This window comes from Tasmannia lanceolata, unplaced genomic scaffold (genome assembly GCF_043159265.1).
Source record: "Tasmannia lanceolata isolate RefF3 unplaced genomic scaffold, GAP_Taslan_0.1 ptg000020l, whole genome shotgun sequence".
NCBI classification, from domain to species: domain Eukaryota; kingdom Viridiplantae; phylum Streptophyta; class Magnoliopsida; order Canellales; family Winteraceae; genus Tasmannia; species Tasmannia lanceolata.
This window is the reverse complement of record NW_027518697.1, coordinates 23,896,393-23,912,861: the sequence shown is the minus strand read 5'-3', so window position 1 is coordinate 23,912,861 and position 16,469 is coordinate 23,896,393.

Below are 16,469 nucleotides of genomic sequence, written 5' to 3'. Positions count from 1 at the left end.
CCGCAAATCTTCGACGGGCTCCTTTGGCAGGATTCGTCCGGCCCGTCACTTCATGTTGTAACGAGTTTTTCGAGGGAATTAATTGCGATGGGGTTGAGGTATGGAGGTTAAAGCCAAGGAATCATAGTGCGACACGTGGGTGGTGCCTGTTCGTGGAATCAGTCCTCAATTTTCACCTCCTGCCTATAAAAGGCTGGGGTAAGAAACTTGTTTTTCACCTTCTTTTTTATTCGGGAGCCTCGTTGGGAGTTCGGCCTTCATTCTGTTTTCGGGATCAAAAACTCCATTTCTCTCTGTCTCCGAGTAGGTATTCCTCACTTTTAGGTTGTCACCGTGCTTGTTTTTTATTTGGTTTCTTTCCTCTCTTTTTTATGTCTACCGATCTCGGAATTCCTTTGCTCCCTGAGGGGCAGGCCGTTGATGTAATAATCGGTAAAATATATATATATATATATATATATATATATATATATATATATGTATATATAATAAAAATGGCCTCATAGGTGGGTAATCATCGGCCATTACTCATTTTTCCCCGAGTTAATCTGGCATGAGGACATCTGGCATAATGGGGCTTGCGCGATTCGAACCCGACGCGGAACGTGGATTAAACGGCTTCCTACCACTAAGCCACCGCCCCAGATGTCAATTAGAAATGAGTAGATATACTTACATATATTGAATATTCACAATAGTCACTATTCAAAATTACTATTCATTGACACTATTTACATCACTATTCATATTTACTATTCACAGTAGGGCCCACCAAGTACTATTCACCAGCGGACCCCACCACAAGCGGGTCCTACCACTAGTGGGACCCACCACAAGCGGGACTCACCGCTAGCGGGACCCATCACTAGTGGGAACCACTACCATAAGAACACACCGCAACCACTTTCATTAACTCATTGACTAAGCGGGTGAACTCCACAACCACTATCATTAAAGAGTAGTTGCGCTTTACCGACGAAAATTATAATTAAATAACATTAATCATCCTGTTACTATTCAAGCAGCCTTTACTATTCATTTATTTATACATTTACTATTCATATATTTTCGTAAAAGCATTTAAGAGAGTAGTTGAAAAAGTTGAAAAAGTTGACGAAAGTTGTCGTTCCCTATTCAGTGTCACTATTCAGTCACTATTCAAAGGTCACTATTCAAACACTATTCACGTCACTATTCACTCCAGCTTTCCCTATAAGTAGAGGAAGAGAAGAAGAAGAAAAACAGAAAAAGAGAGAGAGAGAGAGAGAGAAAAGAAAAAAAAAGAAAGAAAAAGAAAGAATGTTAAGGAAAAGTAGAGAGAGGGAGGAAAAGAGAAAAAGGTAGAGAAGGAGAAGAAAAAAGACTTGGGAAAATCACTTTTTTCTGTTAAAGTAAGTCTTTAATATGCATCCTAATAGATAGTTTTAAAGTTATTTATCATTGGTATGTTATACCACCTATGTTAGATTTTGTTTTCAAAAATGGGTTGGTTCTACCACTTATGTTAGATTCTGTTCTCAAATATGGGTCGGTTCTACCGCTTACGTTAGATTTTGTTTTCAAAATATTTGAACGGTGAAATGCTAGAATTGTAGCCGTAAAATAAACTTTAATCAAAGAAAGGCGAACTACTAAGCATAGTAGTCGTAAAATAAACTTCAATCAAAGAATGGCGAACTGCTGAGCATAGTAGCCAAGAAATAAATTAAATCAAAGAATGGTGAATTGCTGAGAATAGTAACATGTGGGTTCCACATGAATAGTAGCATGTGGGGTCCACATGAATAGTAACATGTGGGGTCCATATGAATAGTGCATGCTGGGTCCCATGATCTTAAAATTTAACAGAAAGAACATTGAACACAGGGAACATTATTTTGGACATAGATGGACATTACCTGGACAGAAAGGACACTGCCTTAAAACAAAATTTTGATAGAAATGACACTGTATTAAAATTAGAATATATTAACAGGTTATCCACTCCAAGGTGTAAACTCGAAAAACCTGTGACCGGAAAACTTGCTGTAAGGGTTTCTTATCTTCTAATTCTCTTTTGCTATATTTGATGTAAGGGTTCCCTATCTTCTGAGTCTCTTTTTGTTATACTTGATGTAAGGGTTCCCTATCTTTTGATTCTCTTTTTGCTAAACTTGATGTAAGTGTTTTCTTCCCTTTGATTCTCTTTTGCTATACTGGATGTAAGTATTTTCTATTCTTTGATTCTCTTTATTCGCAATTGTCATAAGAGTTTCTATCCTTCTGAGATCACAACTGATGAGAATCCAAGGGGGATCCTTTCTTTCAGACCCCATTCCTTTCAGATAAATGATTTTACTGATAAAGCTATAATTCTATTAGTATCCTCGAAACTTATTTCCTTAAGATATATTTAGGGTTTATCTTGTGATGCCCTAATTCTGAATATGGACTGAGTTATGATATGATGACGGGTGGACGCACTATAATCCTCCATGTGCACGTCGGTAATGACGACTCTAGAGAGTGTAAATCTAGAGAATTATGAGCTGAGGTACGGCTATGAATGGGCTGAGATATGACTATGAATGAAAGCATCTATGCTTAATGAAGTCCGTATATATATTTCTTGATATCATGTTCTGTAAGTTTTCTCTATACATTTGGAAAGTATGTTGTGGTTATTCTTTCTTTCCATGTTTATAATGTGAGATTGTAAGCCCAATGGTTTTTACCTTGGCATTCCCATCTTGTTTTGATGATTCCAATACACAAGTGATCATTTATCACTAATGTGTTTGTTTGTCTAAGTTGTAGATCTTGATAAAGTAAGATCAAGGATGCTTGGATTGAAGGCCAAGAAGCCCACATTGGACCACTAATTGGAAGGCCAAAGTCATCAAGCAAGAAGTCATGAAGACTTGAAGACATGAAGAAATTAATATTGAAGACCATTTCTTAATGTAATTGATCCAAACCTAGATTAGGTTTTTAGAGGCATAATTAAGGTAATCTCACACACCCTAAATAGACAAGTGATTGTATTTGTGGAGTTCCAACACCTTGGAACCCTCATAGCAATCCCATCTTGGTTGAGAACTGGAAGCCCAAAAACAGAATTGAAAATCTGCTCTGCATAGGCTTCTCGGAACTCCGAGAGTTTTTCTCGGAACTCCGAGAATTCTCGGAACTCCGAGAATTATTCTCGGAACTCCGAGAAATGGTCCAGTAGACTTTTTCCAATTTCTGTGTGGCTTCTCGGAACTCCGAGATTTTTTCTCGGAACTCCGAGAATTCTCGGAACTCCGAGAATTATTCTCGGAACTCCGAGAACACTCCAACGGTCTGAAAAAGAGCCGTTTGGAATTTTGCTGGAATTACCGTAATGCCACTGAACGGTCATATTTTGTTTTTCCTATAAATATGGGTGTTCTAAACATACAAAACATCAATCCTAACACTCTTAAACTTCATTTGAATACCCAAGAGTGAATCAAGCTTCAATTGTGCCTCTCATCACCAACTCTAGGATTTGGATCATAGGCTCTCAATTGTACATCTTTTGTAACCCTTGTGAAGGGATCTTTTAGTTCTTTCTTTCATCTTTCAAGATTTGTATTCGGGCGAGTATTCGGAGAAGCGGAGCCCTTTTTTCTCCGTGGTGAGGATTGCCACCAAGGTTAAAGCAATTGTAATTGGCACCGATCTTCGCCAAGGTTGAGAAGATCAAATAGTGAAGCCATCAACGGGTTTGGTTGGTGGAGTGGAGTAGGCCTCGGGTTTGAGGACCGAACCACTTTAAAATCTCGGGTGCACTCTTTCTATCTCTTTGTTCTTTCATTTGCATTGCACCATTAGATTTAACTTGTATGCTTAAAATATTGTTTTTGATCTCTTAATCGGTTTAAGTTTTTCAAATTGGTAAATTCTAGTTTTCTTAAACAACCGTATTCTCCCTCCTCATAGTTGTCATTTCAATTATAACTTGGGACCCCCTATATCGGATTTTCACTTGGTATCAGAGCCTTGGCTCTTAAAAGATTTTAAAATTTTTGTAAAAGTTATTTCAAAATCTAACTAGGAAAAGATTTTATTTGGCAACTTCTAATTGTGAAATGGCACACCAAATTGGAACCGGACTTCCGGAAGGCCATTCCACAACTAGACCTCCTTTCTTCAATGGGTCAAACTATGGACATTGAAAAACAAGGATGCGCATTTATCTTCTTTCGATAGATGTGGAACTTTGGTACATTGTTGAAAATGGATACAATGTACCTTCCAATCCTTTTGAAGAATGGAATGTGGTAGAGAAAAGGCAAGCTAATTTGAACTACAAAGCAATAAATTCCTTGTTTTGTGCCTTAGCTACCGAGGAGTTTAATAGAGTTGCTCTTTTTGATTCTGCCAAGACTATTTGGGATACCCTTGCAACTACCCATGAGGGAACATCACAAGTCAAGGATTCCAAAATAAACTTGTTAAAGAGCAAGTATGAAATGTTTAGAATGAGTCCAAACGAGAGTATTTCGGAAATGTATACTCGTTTTTCTATTATTTCTAACGAACTAGCTAATCTTGGTAAATCTTATCCTAACGATGAGCTTGTGAGTAAGTTACTTAGGTCTCTTCCTCCCCATTGGGATCCAAAGGTAAACGCGATTCAAGAGTCAAAAAATCTCAAGACTCTAACCATAGAGGAGCTTGTAGGATCTCTCATCACCCATGAGATGCTCCTTACTAGCCGACAAGAGGAAAAGAAGCCAAAGGAGAAGGAGAGGGAATTTAGATCCCTAGCCCTCAAGGCTTCCAAGGAAGACTCATCAAGTGAAGCGGATAGTGACGAAGAAGAAGCTTTACGAAGATTCAAGAGCTTGTGGAGAAAGAAGCATAAGAAAGATAAGAAGAAGAAAGAGGAAAGTGATGTTGAAAGAGCCTTAAGATGCTTCAATTGCAAGAAGATTGGACACAAAAGACCGGATTGTCCACTTCTAAAATCAACTTCCTCTAAGTACAAGGGTAAGAAGGATTGGAAGAAGCATAAGGCTCTTGCCGCCGGTTGGGATGCGTTAAGCACATCGGGCAAAAGCTCAAGTGAAGGGGAAGAAAATAAAAAAGATGATCTTTGCTTCATGACAATCACCCATGAAGTTGAGGTAAACTCTAACCCCTCATATTCTTCATCTAGTAGTAAAAGTGACAGCATACCTTATGATGAATTATGTGAAACCTTGCATACCCAAATTTCCAAAAACAAAGTTCTTAAAAAATCCATTTTAAAGTTAGAAAAAGAACTTGAATTTTTGAAAAGTGATTTATCTTCTTCCATATCTCAAGAACAAGTTACACTTGAAAATCATAAACTTGAGATTAATACCCTTAAGGGTAGCTTGGATGAGAAAACTTGCCAACTTTTAAAATTTCAAAATATGGCAAGCTCCTCCAATTCTTATGAAGATGAAAGAAATGAGCTTTTAGTTCAAACATCCCATCTTCATAATGAAAATGAAAGACTTAGATTATGTTTACATGGATTTCTAAATGGAAATAAAATTATTGACATAATCCTAAGTAAAACTAGTCTTAGACCTCAACATGCTTATCATGATAGGACTAGTGTATCTAACCCTCTTGTTAGATGCCATTTTTGTGGAATGAATGGTCATTACCAATTCCAATGTGCATCCAAGAGTAGGGCTAGATGTGGGACCAAGAAATCTTGGGTTCCCAAAACCCCCATATGATGATATTCATATTGTGTAGATTAGGGGTTTTTGAACTTAAAATTGAATATATTTCATTTGTATGTTTTGTTTGATAACCCCTCTTGTATTGTAAAATTATTTTAACTAGGGGGAGTTAAAATTGAATTTTTCTTTGAAAAAGGGGGAGCTTTAAAATTGTAAATTTTAAACCCTTGTTTTTCTTACCCCTTCTTTTTGTTGATGACAAAGGGGGAGAAGAATCTAGAGTAAAGTCTCTAGTGTAAGAAAAATGTGAAAAGAGTATATGCTTTGATTTGTAAATCTCTTGTGCTTGTCATCATCAAAAAGGGGGAGATTGTAAGCCCAATGGTTTTTACCTTGGCATTCCCATCTTGTTTTGATGATTCCAATACACAAGTGATCATTTATCACTAATGTGTTTGTTTGTCTAAGTTGTAGATCTTGATAAAGTAAGATCAAGGATGCTTGGATTGAAGGCCAAGAAGCCCACATTGGACCACTAATTGGAAGGCCAAAGTCATCAAGCAAGAAGTCATGAAGACTTGAAGACATGAAGAAATTAATATTGAAGACCATTTCTTAATGTAATTGATCCAAACCTAGATTAGGTTTTTAGAGGCATAATTAAGGTAATCTCACACACCCTAAATAGACAAGTGATTGTATTTGTGGAGTTCCAACACCTTGGAACCCTCATAGCAATCCCATCTTGGTTGAGAACTGGAAGCCCAAAAACAGAATTGAAAATCTGCTCTGCATAGGCTTCTCGGAACTCAGAGAGTTTTTCTCGGAACTCCGAGAATTATTCTCGGAACTCCGAGAAATGGTCCAGTAGACTTTTTCCAATTTCTGTGTGGCTTCTCGGAACTCCGAGATTTTTTCTCGGAACTCCGAGAATTCTCGGAACTCCGAGAATTATTCTCGGAACTCCGAGAACACTCCAACGGTCTGAAAAAGAGCCGTTTGGAATTTTGCTGGAATTACCGTAATGCCACTGAACGGTCATATTTTGTTTTTCCTATAAATATGGGTGTTCTAAACATACAAAACATCAATCCTAACACTCTTAAACTTCATTTGAATACCCAAGAGTGAATCAAGCTTCAATTGTGCCTCTCATCACCAACTCTAGGATTTGGATCATAGGCTCTCAATTGTACATCTTTTGTAACCCTTGTGAAGGGATCTTTTAGTTCTTTCTTTCATCTTTCAAGATTTGTATTTGGGCGAGTATTCGGAGAAGCGGAGCCCTTTTTTCTCCGTGGTGAGGATTGCCACCAAGGTTAAAGCAATTGTAATTGGCACCGATCTTCGCCAAGGTTGAGAAGATCAAATAGTGAAGCCATCAACGGGTTTGGTTGGTGGAGTGGAGTAGGCCTCGTGTTTGAGGACCGAACCACTTTAAAATCTCGGGTGCACTCTTTCTATCTCTTTGCTCTTTCATTTGCATTGCACCATTAGATTTAACTTGTATGCTTAAAATATTGTTTTTGATCTCTTAATCGGTTTAAGTTTTTCAAATTGGTAAATTCTAGTTTTCTTAAACAACCGTATTCTCCCTCCTCATAGTTGCCATTTCAATTATAACTTGGGACCCCCTATATCGGATTTTCAGAGATGTTTTATCTACAAAATATCATGTTCTTATGAGCTTGACAATTCTACATCACTTGCTATTTATACCCTATTGGGCTATTTGAGCTCACCCTTTTTCCTTGTTTTATTGATCCAACCCCCAGGTGAAGTAAAGATGAAAGATAAGGAACGCTAGAGTTGAATCCAGAACTGTTCCAAAGGACAAATATGTTTTAATTATGTCTTAACTATGTTTTGAATTAAGATGTAATAAGTTAGACCTAATTTTTGTAAACCTTCTAAACATGGTTGTTGTATTTGAGATCTTGGGAATAATGAAAGTCTTTGAGATAAATGAAGTAATTTAGTATTTAATATTCTCCTATGCCCCGAGTTATATATTTCTAAAAATCCGGGTTGTTACATTTGGTATCAAAGCGAAGTTTAGTCGGTTTTGGAGATTAGGATCCAAAAAAGAGGAGTAGGATTTACCCTATCAAAATGTTTAAGTTACAATATGGTTAGAATATGTTAACTATACCGCTAGTCGTTGGTTATTATAGGACTTATGTATTCTGTGATATTTATTTGAAATTAATATAAATGCAATGCTGATGAGTTATAATTTAGTTTACTAACGGCATACTATGATATGAAGATGACGAAGAATCAGGAACAGATTTTTAGAATCGAGGCTGAGGCAAGGAGGGGACGTGGCAGGCCACGCAGAGAAAGACAAACAAGAAACGAACAACCTACTGCCAACGCTAGAAACAACAACGCAGGAAATGATGCCATTGCCACTGCATTGGCACAGCTAGCCCAAGCAATGACAGCAAACATGAACCAACAAAGAGCCCCTTCTACGCCACTTCAAAACGAATGAGCTGTACTGGAACAGTTTATAAGTCAACATCCTGCAACCTTCTCGGGAACTACAGACCCCTTAGAAGCTGAAAGATGGATTCACTCCATTGAAAAGATCTTTTCGGTGATCGACTGCACCAGTCAACAACGTGTAAGATTGACGACGTATAGATTGGACGGTGACACGGATCAATGGTGGAATTTAATCCGAAATACAAAAACCGAAGAAGAAATGAACGCAATGTGTTGGAATGAATTCAAAAGAATCTTCCTCGAAAAAATTCTTCCCACAACCACTAAAAGCTCAGCTGGTGAGAGAATTTATTTCATTAAAGCAAGAAAAGGGAGAGACAGTCTCTCAATATGAATCAAAATTTACAAGACTGGCTCGATATGCAACCCACCTAGTGACTGACGTTCAAAGTAAGGCGGACAAATTTCAATACGGATTAAAGCCTAGTGTTAGGCGGGCATTAGCAGCTTTAGATTTTCAAAGCTACGAAGCCGTGGTGAGATGTGCTTTGAAAGTGAAAATTGAACATTTGGACTTTCAGCAGTCCAAAAACAAGTTGACCGGCGTAAAGCGAAAGAATGAAAGCCAACCAGAAGGATCTGGAACAAAGAGACCTGATATCAAGGAAGCAAGAAACCAGCAACACTGCTCAAAATGTGGAAAGAGACACGGAGGTGTCTGTTACGTGAGGACATGAAAATGCTTCCAATGCGGAATGGAGGGACATGTGGCAAAGGACTGCAAGACGGTCCAAAAACGGGAACAAAATCCAACTTTGACTCGGAACAGTCAGCCAACCCTCAAGCAGACCCTGAATGCTCGCCCAGACATCAAGTGTTTCAATTGTAATGAGGTGGGGAACTATTCAAATCAGTGAACCAAGCCTAGAGCAGTAGGGGGAGGTGGACAACAACAACAACAGCATCCAAGGGCACAGGCCCGTACTTTTGCTATCACAACTGCTGAAGTGGAGGCAACGAATGATGTGGTGACAGGCAAGACGATTATTAAAACAGGGTTGTGAAGGATACCTCGCTCAAGTTGTGGACACGAGTAAAAAGAAGATGAAATTGGAGGACGTGCCTATTGTGCAAAAGTACGTGGATGTATTTCCTGATGATCTACTAGGACCCCCACCGGATCGGGAACTGGAGTTCTCTATCAAGCTAGTACCGGGAGCAAAACCAATATCCAAAAGATCGTATCGAATGGCGCCGATAGAATTGGAGGAACTAAAGAAGCAACTGCAAGAACTATTAGACAAAGGATTCATCCGGCCCAGTGTATCACCCTAGGGAGCTCCTGTCCTGTTCGTAAAGAAGAAGGATGGATCAATGAGGTTGTGCATTGATTATCGAGAACTGAACAATGTCACAATAAAGAACAACTACCCGTTGCCCAAAATCGATGACTTGTTCGACCAACTTCAAGGTGTTGTGTACTTCTCCAAGATCGATCTCAGATCTGGTTATCACCAGCTAAAAGTAAAGAAGGAAGACGTTCCAAAGACGGCATTCCATACACAATACGGACATTATGAGTTTGTTGTCATGTCATTCGGACTAACGAATGCCCCAGCCGTATTCATGGATCTAATGAACTGAGTATTTCACGATTATCTTGACAAATTCGTGGTGGTGTTTATCGACGACATTCTTATCTATTCTAAGAGTCACGAAGAACATGAGGAACATCTGAAGATTATTTTACAAACACTTCGATAGAAGAAGCTGTATGCCAAATTCAGTAAATGTGAATTCTGGTTGCAGCAAGTGGCGTTCTTGGGTCACATAGTCACCCGAGAAGGTATTTCTATGGATCCAGCAAAGACTAAAGCCGTCGAAGAATGGCAAAGACCCACGACAGCAACCGAAATTTGGAGTTTCTTGGGCCTTGCCGGCTATTATAGAATGTTCATGAAAAACTTCGCTCGATTAGCAAATCCATTAACAAAGTTAACTCGGAAAGGCGCGAAGTTTATCTGGACCGAAGAATGCGAGGAAAGGTTCCAAACGTTAAAGAAGAGACTCGCCAGCGCACTTGTGTGTAGACACCTCTATTTTTCTACACTTTAAAAGGCAAAAGATTCGGTAGTTTGTCAAGTTTTGAGTTCGTTTTCCACCTAGGATTAGGCATCTGTGCATTTTAGGGTAGATTTCGCCTCGTTGAAGGAATTCTGAAGTTGATTCGCAATCCTCAAGGTTTCTAGGGTGTTCCAATGGTATCTGGAAGATGAAAGTTTAAGTTTCCATGCAAGTGAAAAAACCTGCTATTTTTATAATTTTCACGGTTTCCCTCATTTTTGCCCATTTTTACGCTACGGGGGTATTTTGGTCATTCCCGATGTGTCTCGTCTGACTCCCGAGTTATATTTGAGAAATCTTGAATGATTTTACAAATTTAGAAAAAGCTGCTATTTCCAGAAACTCATGAGGCTTCCACATTTTCATCATCTTATGAATATTTCAATCATTTCTCATGTATCCAAAATCATCTTGAGGGTACGGCTGATGAATTAGGAGTAATTTCGTAAGATTTGAGAAACCTGCTAAATTTAGATCTCTCAAGGTTTTCTCTTAATCTTGCGCTTCGGGGGTATTTTAGACATTTTCAATATGTCATATTTGGTCCCTAAGTGCTGTCTAAGAAATCTTGAGTCCGTTCATAAATTTTTGAAAATCTGCTATTTTTGAAATTTCTCAGGGTTTTTCCTAGTCTCACCAAATTCTTGCACCACAGAGTAATTTGGTCTTTTCCTGTATAATTCTTTTGATCTCCGAAATGTGTCTGAGAGATTATGAATGATTTCCTGAATTTTGGAAAACATGCTAAATTTAGAATTTCTCAGGGGTTTCGCTTAATTTGGAAATTCTGAGTGCTGAGGGGATTTTGGGTATTTTCAGGGGATACCAAATGATCCTGTTTGGTATTGCTCACCGAAAGGACCCAACTTTAAAAGTTTCTATTTTTGAAGTTTGACCACAAAGACTTTTCATTTTTAATTTTTTCCTTTAGGAGTGAACCAATTTGAGGGTATTTTGGTCGCATTTGGATGTCTAACGGTCAAATAAGTGCATATTGGTCCGAAAAGTTATTTTCTAAAAAAAAAGATGGTTCAATCATGTATTAGGGATGCACCATAAATGTCAAATAAGTTGGGTCCATATATAGAATGTTGAATTTAGAAAGATTTTATTGAACTTTCATTGAAAAAAAACTCAAGATACATGTCATAAGGCCTATTGGGCTAAAGCCCACAAGGTGGGGTCCATGTGGACCCACCCATGTGGGTCGGCCACATAAGTGGGCGCCCCACATGAGGAGGCCACATGCAAAAACGTCCAACATGGGATGAGATGGTTGGTGACATCATATTTGTTTTAGAAAAATAATAAAGAAAGAAAGAGTTATAATTAGAAAGGGCTTCTATGGTCAGGTTACTAAAACTGCCATAACGTTTGACCTTTTTATCCAAAAAATTTGCAATTTAACTTGTTTCGAACGTCTCGAAAATCAATATTAGAAAAGTCTTCCACATTTTTTACCTATATTTTGGTCTACATAGGTCAAAAATGAGCTCAAACGTTGGCAGTAATCTTTTGACGAAAATCATTCATAAAAGCGAGTTTCCTATGTGAGAAGGCTTCTAGAATAGTCTTGAAAGATCTCTCTTATACATAATGGCTTGCAAGAAATCAATATTAGAAGTAAATATAATTTAGAAGGTAAGGAAAAAGCAAGCCATATGTGAGAATTAGAAACTAACTAAAGGTATGAGTCCTCACATTGGAAACTTCCAAATCCAATCTAACCCTAACTTTTTCTATAAAAACAAAGCAAGCACAACCTTTGGCCTGGCTCTAGAAAATTCATCCCTCTCTCTCTTCCTCATTGGAATTCATTCATCTCTTCAAGTGTGTTTATCTCTCTCTCTCAAGTGTTCTTCACAAAAGGGGTTCTTGAACATCTTCTTCTTCTCCAAGGCATCATATAATCAAGGATCATTGGAGTGTTCTTTGGATCTTTCTAGAGCGTATAAAAGGGTGCGACAAAGCGTATATCTCGGATCTATGCACCCTAGAGACAAGAAGCGCGATCAACGGTAGGATCTTTATCTTTGTAATATCAAAAGTAGAAAAGTATGCTAGGGTTTTACTTTTGATAGATCAAATCAATGAATTTTTCTTTGAAATTTCAGTATGTTATAATATAGATTATAAGTTTTCAAAATCCAAAATTTCACCAAAAAATTAATTTTTCTCCATTTAATAATGATTTTCTTTCGTTTTTTATTCAATATGGATTTAAATTGGATTATCAAAGCAAGTGTTTGAAAACGTGGATTTCTTTAAAAACTGATATTTTTTGGGTTTTATATAAAATAAAATACTGCTGGAAACTTAATTTCCAATCACGGTTTGGCCATTTTATTTCTCATTCTATTTTTAAAAAAATAACCCTGAAAAGGGTATCTCTTGATAAACGAAGTCAAAAGTATATCAAACCATGTCTAAAATTCGTGAAATCTTGTTTCCAAACCAATTTTTGAATTTCCAGTCTAGCCAAAAAGTTTTGGATTTTTTGAATTTTTTTAATTCGGTTTGAAATTATTTTAATTTTGGGCTATTTTTAATAAATATTAACGGATTTTGAAAATTGATGTAACTTTCCAGAATTCAAGTTTAATTATAAATTGAATTTTTCATGGAAAATAAGTTTTGAAAAAGATATTTCCTTTACTGTTTTCTAATCAATTCTCCGTTTTACGTGACGTAATTCTTTTTCATATCAAACTAATGAATTTTTGAAATTTTTCTTTACAATCCAGTAACTTAGGTTACTGGAATGTTAGAAAAAAAAAATTTAAAGGGTTTTATTATATTTTGATATAGTTTTACAATTTATTTTAATAAACGGGTTTTGACTCCTAGAAAGCAAATTGATCTTTTCCATTTAAAAATTAATTTTATGGAGAATCGTTAATTTTTAGGTTCTGAAATTTTTTATAGAAAATCTTATAATTTATTTAATATCTACTAGAATTTTTCTTTGATTTTAGGATACCATTAGGTTTGCCTTTTTATTAATTATTTGATTTCATCCAATTTTTGTATAAACTCTAATTTATGTCAAATCATAATAAAAATTCATGGAATTTTTACAGTAGTTTACTCTCATGATTATATCTATGCTTTAAAAGTTTGACTTGATTTGAGTTTCATATGCTATGAGTTGCTTTGTTAATCTACAATCTGACCCGAATCTTGTAAAATAGGAAATTTGTAGTAAATCTAAATTAAAATTCATAAAACTCTTCCAGTAAGCCACAATCATCCATATCTGGTTACTGAAAAAGTTTCAACTGATTTGGAGTTCGATTAGTTAGGGTTTCTGTGTAATCCTAGCAATCTGGTTTTAATGTTAATAAATCATAATTTAATAGAAAATCAACACAAAAGTCAGTAAAAACCTTCAACAAATCTTAACTTTACATCATGAATTTAATCCTTAACTTGTTTAAAACATAAACCTTAGGGTTCATAGATCTCACATGTAAAATTGTGATACCGCGATAGTCTAACTGTCGAGATCGCAACCACAAACGTATACTAATTGTGATTAATCCTGCATAATTGGAGTGCGTAAATTATAGTATGATATTGGCTCCGAAGTCCACTGTCCATGAAAATCCTAAGAAATATGCCAGGCAATAAGATATTATAACTTACGTGCTAAATTATACAAGGGTTGAGAGAACGATTCCCATCCATGGTTGCGATTCAAGGCCGAAACTGGCAAACCATAAAACATTTGGTATCCCTTAGATATTTAGGAATCGAAAATCCTTGAAAATAAAAAATCAGTCAATCTAAAAATCACCAATATCAACAAATTGAATTAACTTAATCAAAGTCTTAGGAGCCGTTGGATTGCGGTCTCCTATCGTAGGAACCTTTTAGGGGCCCTTAGGAACACTTACGTCACGTTGTGTCCTAGGTTTTAGGAAGTCCTAGAGTTAGGAGTCCAGCCTCATCACGGCCGTTTGCTATTGATAGCAACCGTGCCATAGATCTAGTTACACTAGTCACCCAATTTTTTCCTAGGACAAACCTAGTTACCTAGGATGTAGGTTAACCTGCATTAGTCTAAGGGATGACTTGCACTTAGATAGGACCATATAGCATATTAGATGAAGTCCTACGATAATAAAATCTTCAACTTGAATTAAATAATTTCTCTTAAACTGTTAAAATAGTCAATCCAGTCTCGTAGATGAGTTAGGCATATGTAGCTTAGTTCAGGTGCACCGAACTACGTCGACTCTGATCCCACTGAGGCTTGTGTACGTAGGCAGCTTGGATGCTTGATGACATACCAATCACGAGTCGACTCCACACATAAGTGGTGGGATTTTGTATATCAATCCTTAAATTAAAAGTAATTAAATCACTTAGGACTTTCCATGAAATTAGAATTTTAGGAGAATGTTCACCTAGATTGAATTCAAACAAATTAAGAAAATCGAGATACACATTAGGGAATACATTGAAATTAGATCTTAGGATGCATGTCACATAGTTCGCACATTAATATAGAGTTAAACGAGCCATTTAAAATAAATTCAAGAGAGTTAACTTTTGGAATTGAAGACCGGATTATCGGACAAGAATGGTGCTTGTGGTGGTAACTCCCCATACCTTCCATTCTCGTAAACAGGTAGCGAATCCAAATTTCGGGTCATTTACGGGTCCTAGATCCCTCATCTAGGTGGCGACTCTGTCATTCTCCTTTATGTGAAATTCGGATTCTTTTAGTGATCTCAAGTTCACGGAAATGATGAATTAAATCACACCTTGCTAGGCTCGGTGGCTTACCCCTGCCCTTATGGGTACTGGGTTACACGTTTGTTTGCACCCTATGGCTTGGTTATTGCCGACTTGGTTGGGTAATTAATAATAATAATAAAAGGCACGCGCCAATCGCGTGGGTATGAGAGACCAAGAGAGAGGGAGGAGGCTCGCGCGCCATTCCCCTCTCGCAGGATCGGGTCCCACACTGTGCTAGCATTACCAACACCAACCGGAGGATTTGTGATCTACAGTGACGCATCAAAGGAAGGGCTTGACTGCGTATTAATTCAAAATGATAAAGTTATAGCGTATGCATCACGCCAACTAAAATCCCACTAGCAAAACTACCCTACGCATGATATGGAATTGGCGACAGTAATCTTTGCAATGAAGATCTGGCGACATTATCTCTACGGGGAAAAGTGTGAAATTTATACTGATTACAAGAGTCTCAAATACATATTTTCCCAGAAGGAGCTGAATATGAGACAGAGAAGGTGGCTAGAGTTGCTAAAGGATTATGACTGCACCATTCATTATCATCCTGGAAAGGCGAATGTAGTGGCAGATGCATTGAGTAGAAAAACTTCCGGAACCTTGGCAACAATGCTAACCACTCAAAAGCAATTACTCTAAGATCCGAGAAAACTGGATATGGAAATAGTGGAACCTCGAACCAAGGGCTACATAGCACAGATGGTTGCTCAACCATCGCTATTAGAGAAAATCAAGGCAACTCAAGTCGACGATCCTGAATTACAAGGGGAGATCGAAGCAGTTCGGAAAGGCAAACTTCTCGAATTCAATGTTGATAAAGATGACATCTTAAGATTCAACACAAGACTGTGTGTGCCCTCTGATCCAGAATTAAGAAGGAAGTTGCTGACTGAGGCACATAGTTCGGCATTCTCTATACACCCAGGGAGTACGAAGATGTATCGTGATCTTCGAACCCATTATTGGTGGAATAATATGAAGAGAGACATTCCTGAGTTCGTGTCTACATGCTTCGTTTGCCAACAAGTTAAAGCAGAATGACAGCTACCAAAGGGAGCCTTACAACCACTAGAGGTGCCTATGTGGAAGTGGGATATGATAGCAATGGATTTCGTTACGGGACTACCGAAGACTACGAAAGGAAATGACGCAATATGGGTCATCATTGATCGACTGACACAGGTAGCTCATTTTATCCCAATACGAGAAAAAATTTCCTTAGATCAGTTGGCGAAGCTCTACATCAAAAAAGTAGTCAGGTTACACGGCATACCAGCATTCATTGTGTTTGATCGTGACCCTCGTTTCACATCTAATTTTTGGAGGAATATACAAAAGCATTGGGGGACAAAGTTGAATTCAGCACTGCCTTTCATCCTCAAACAGACGGTCAATCTGAACGGACAATTCAGACACTAGAAGATATGCTTAGAGCTTGCGTAATAGACTTCCAAGGTAATT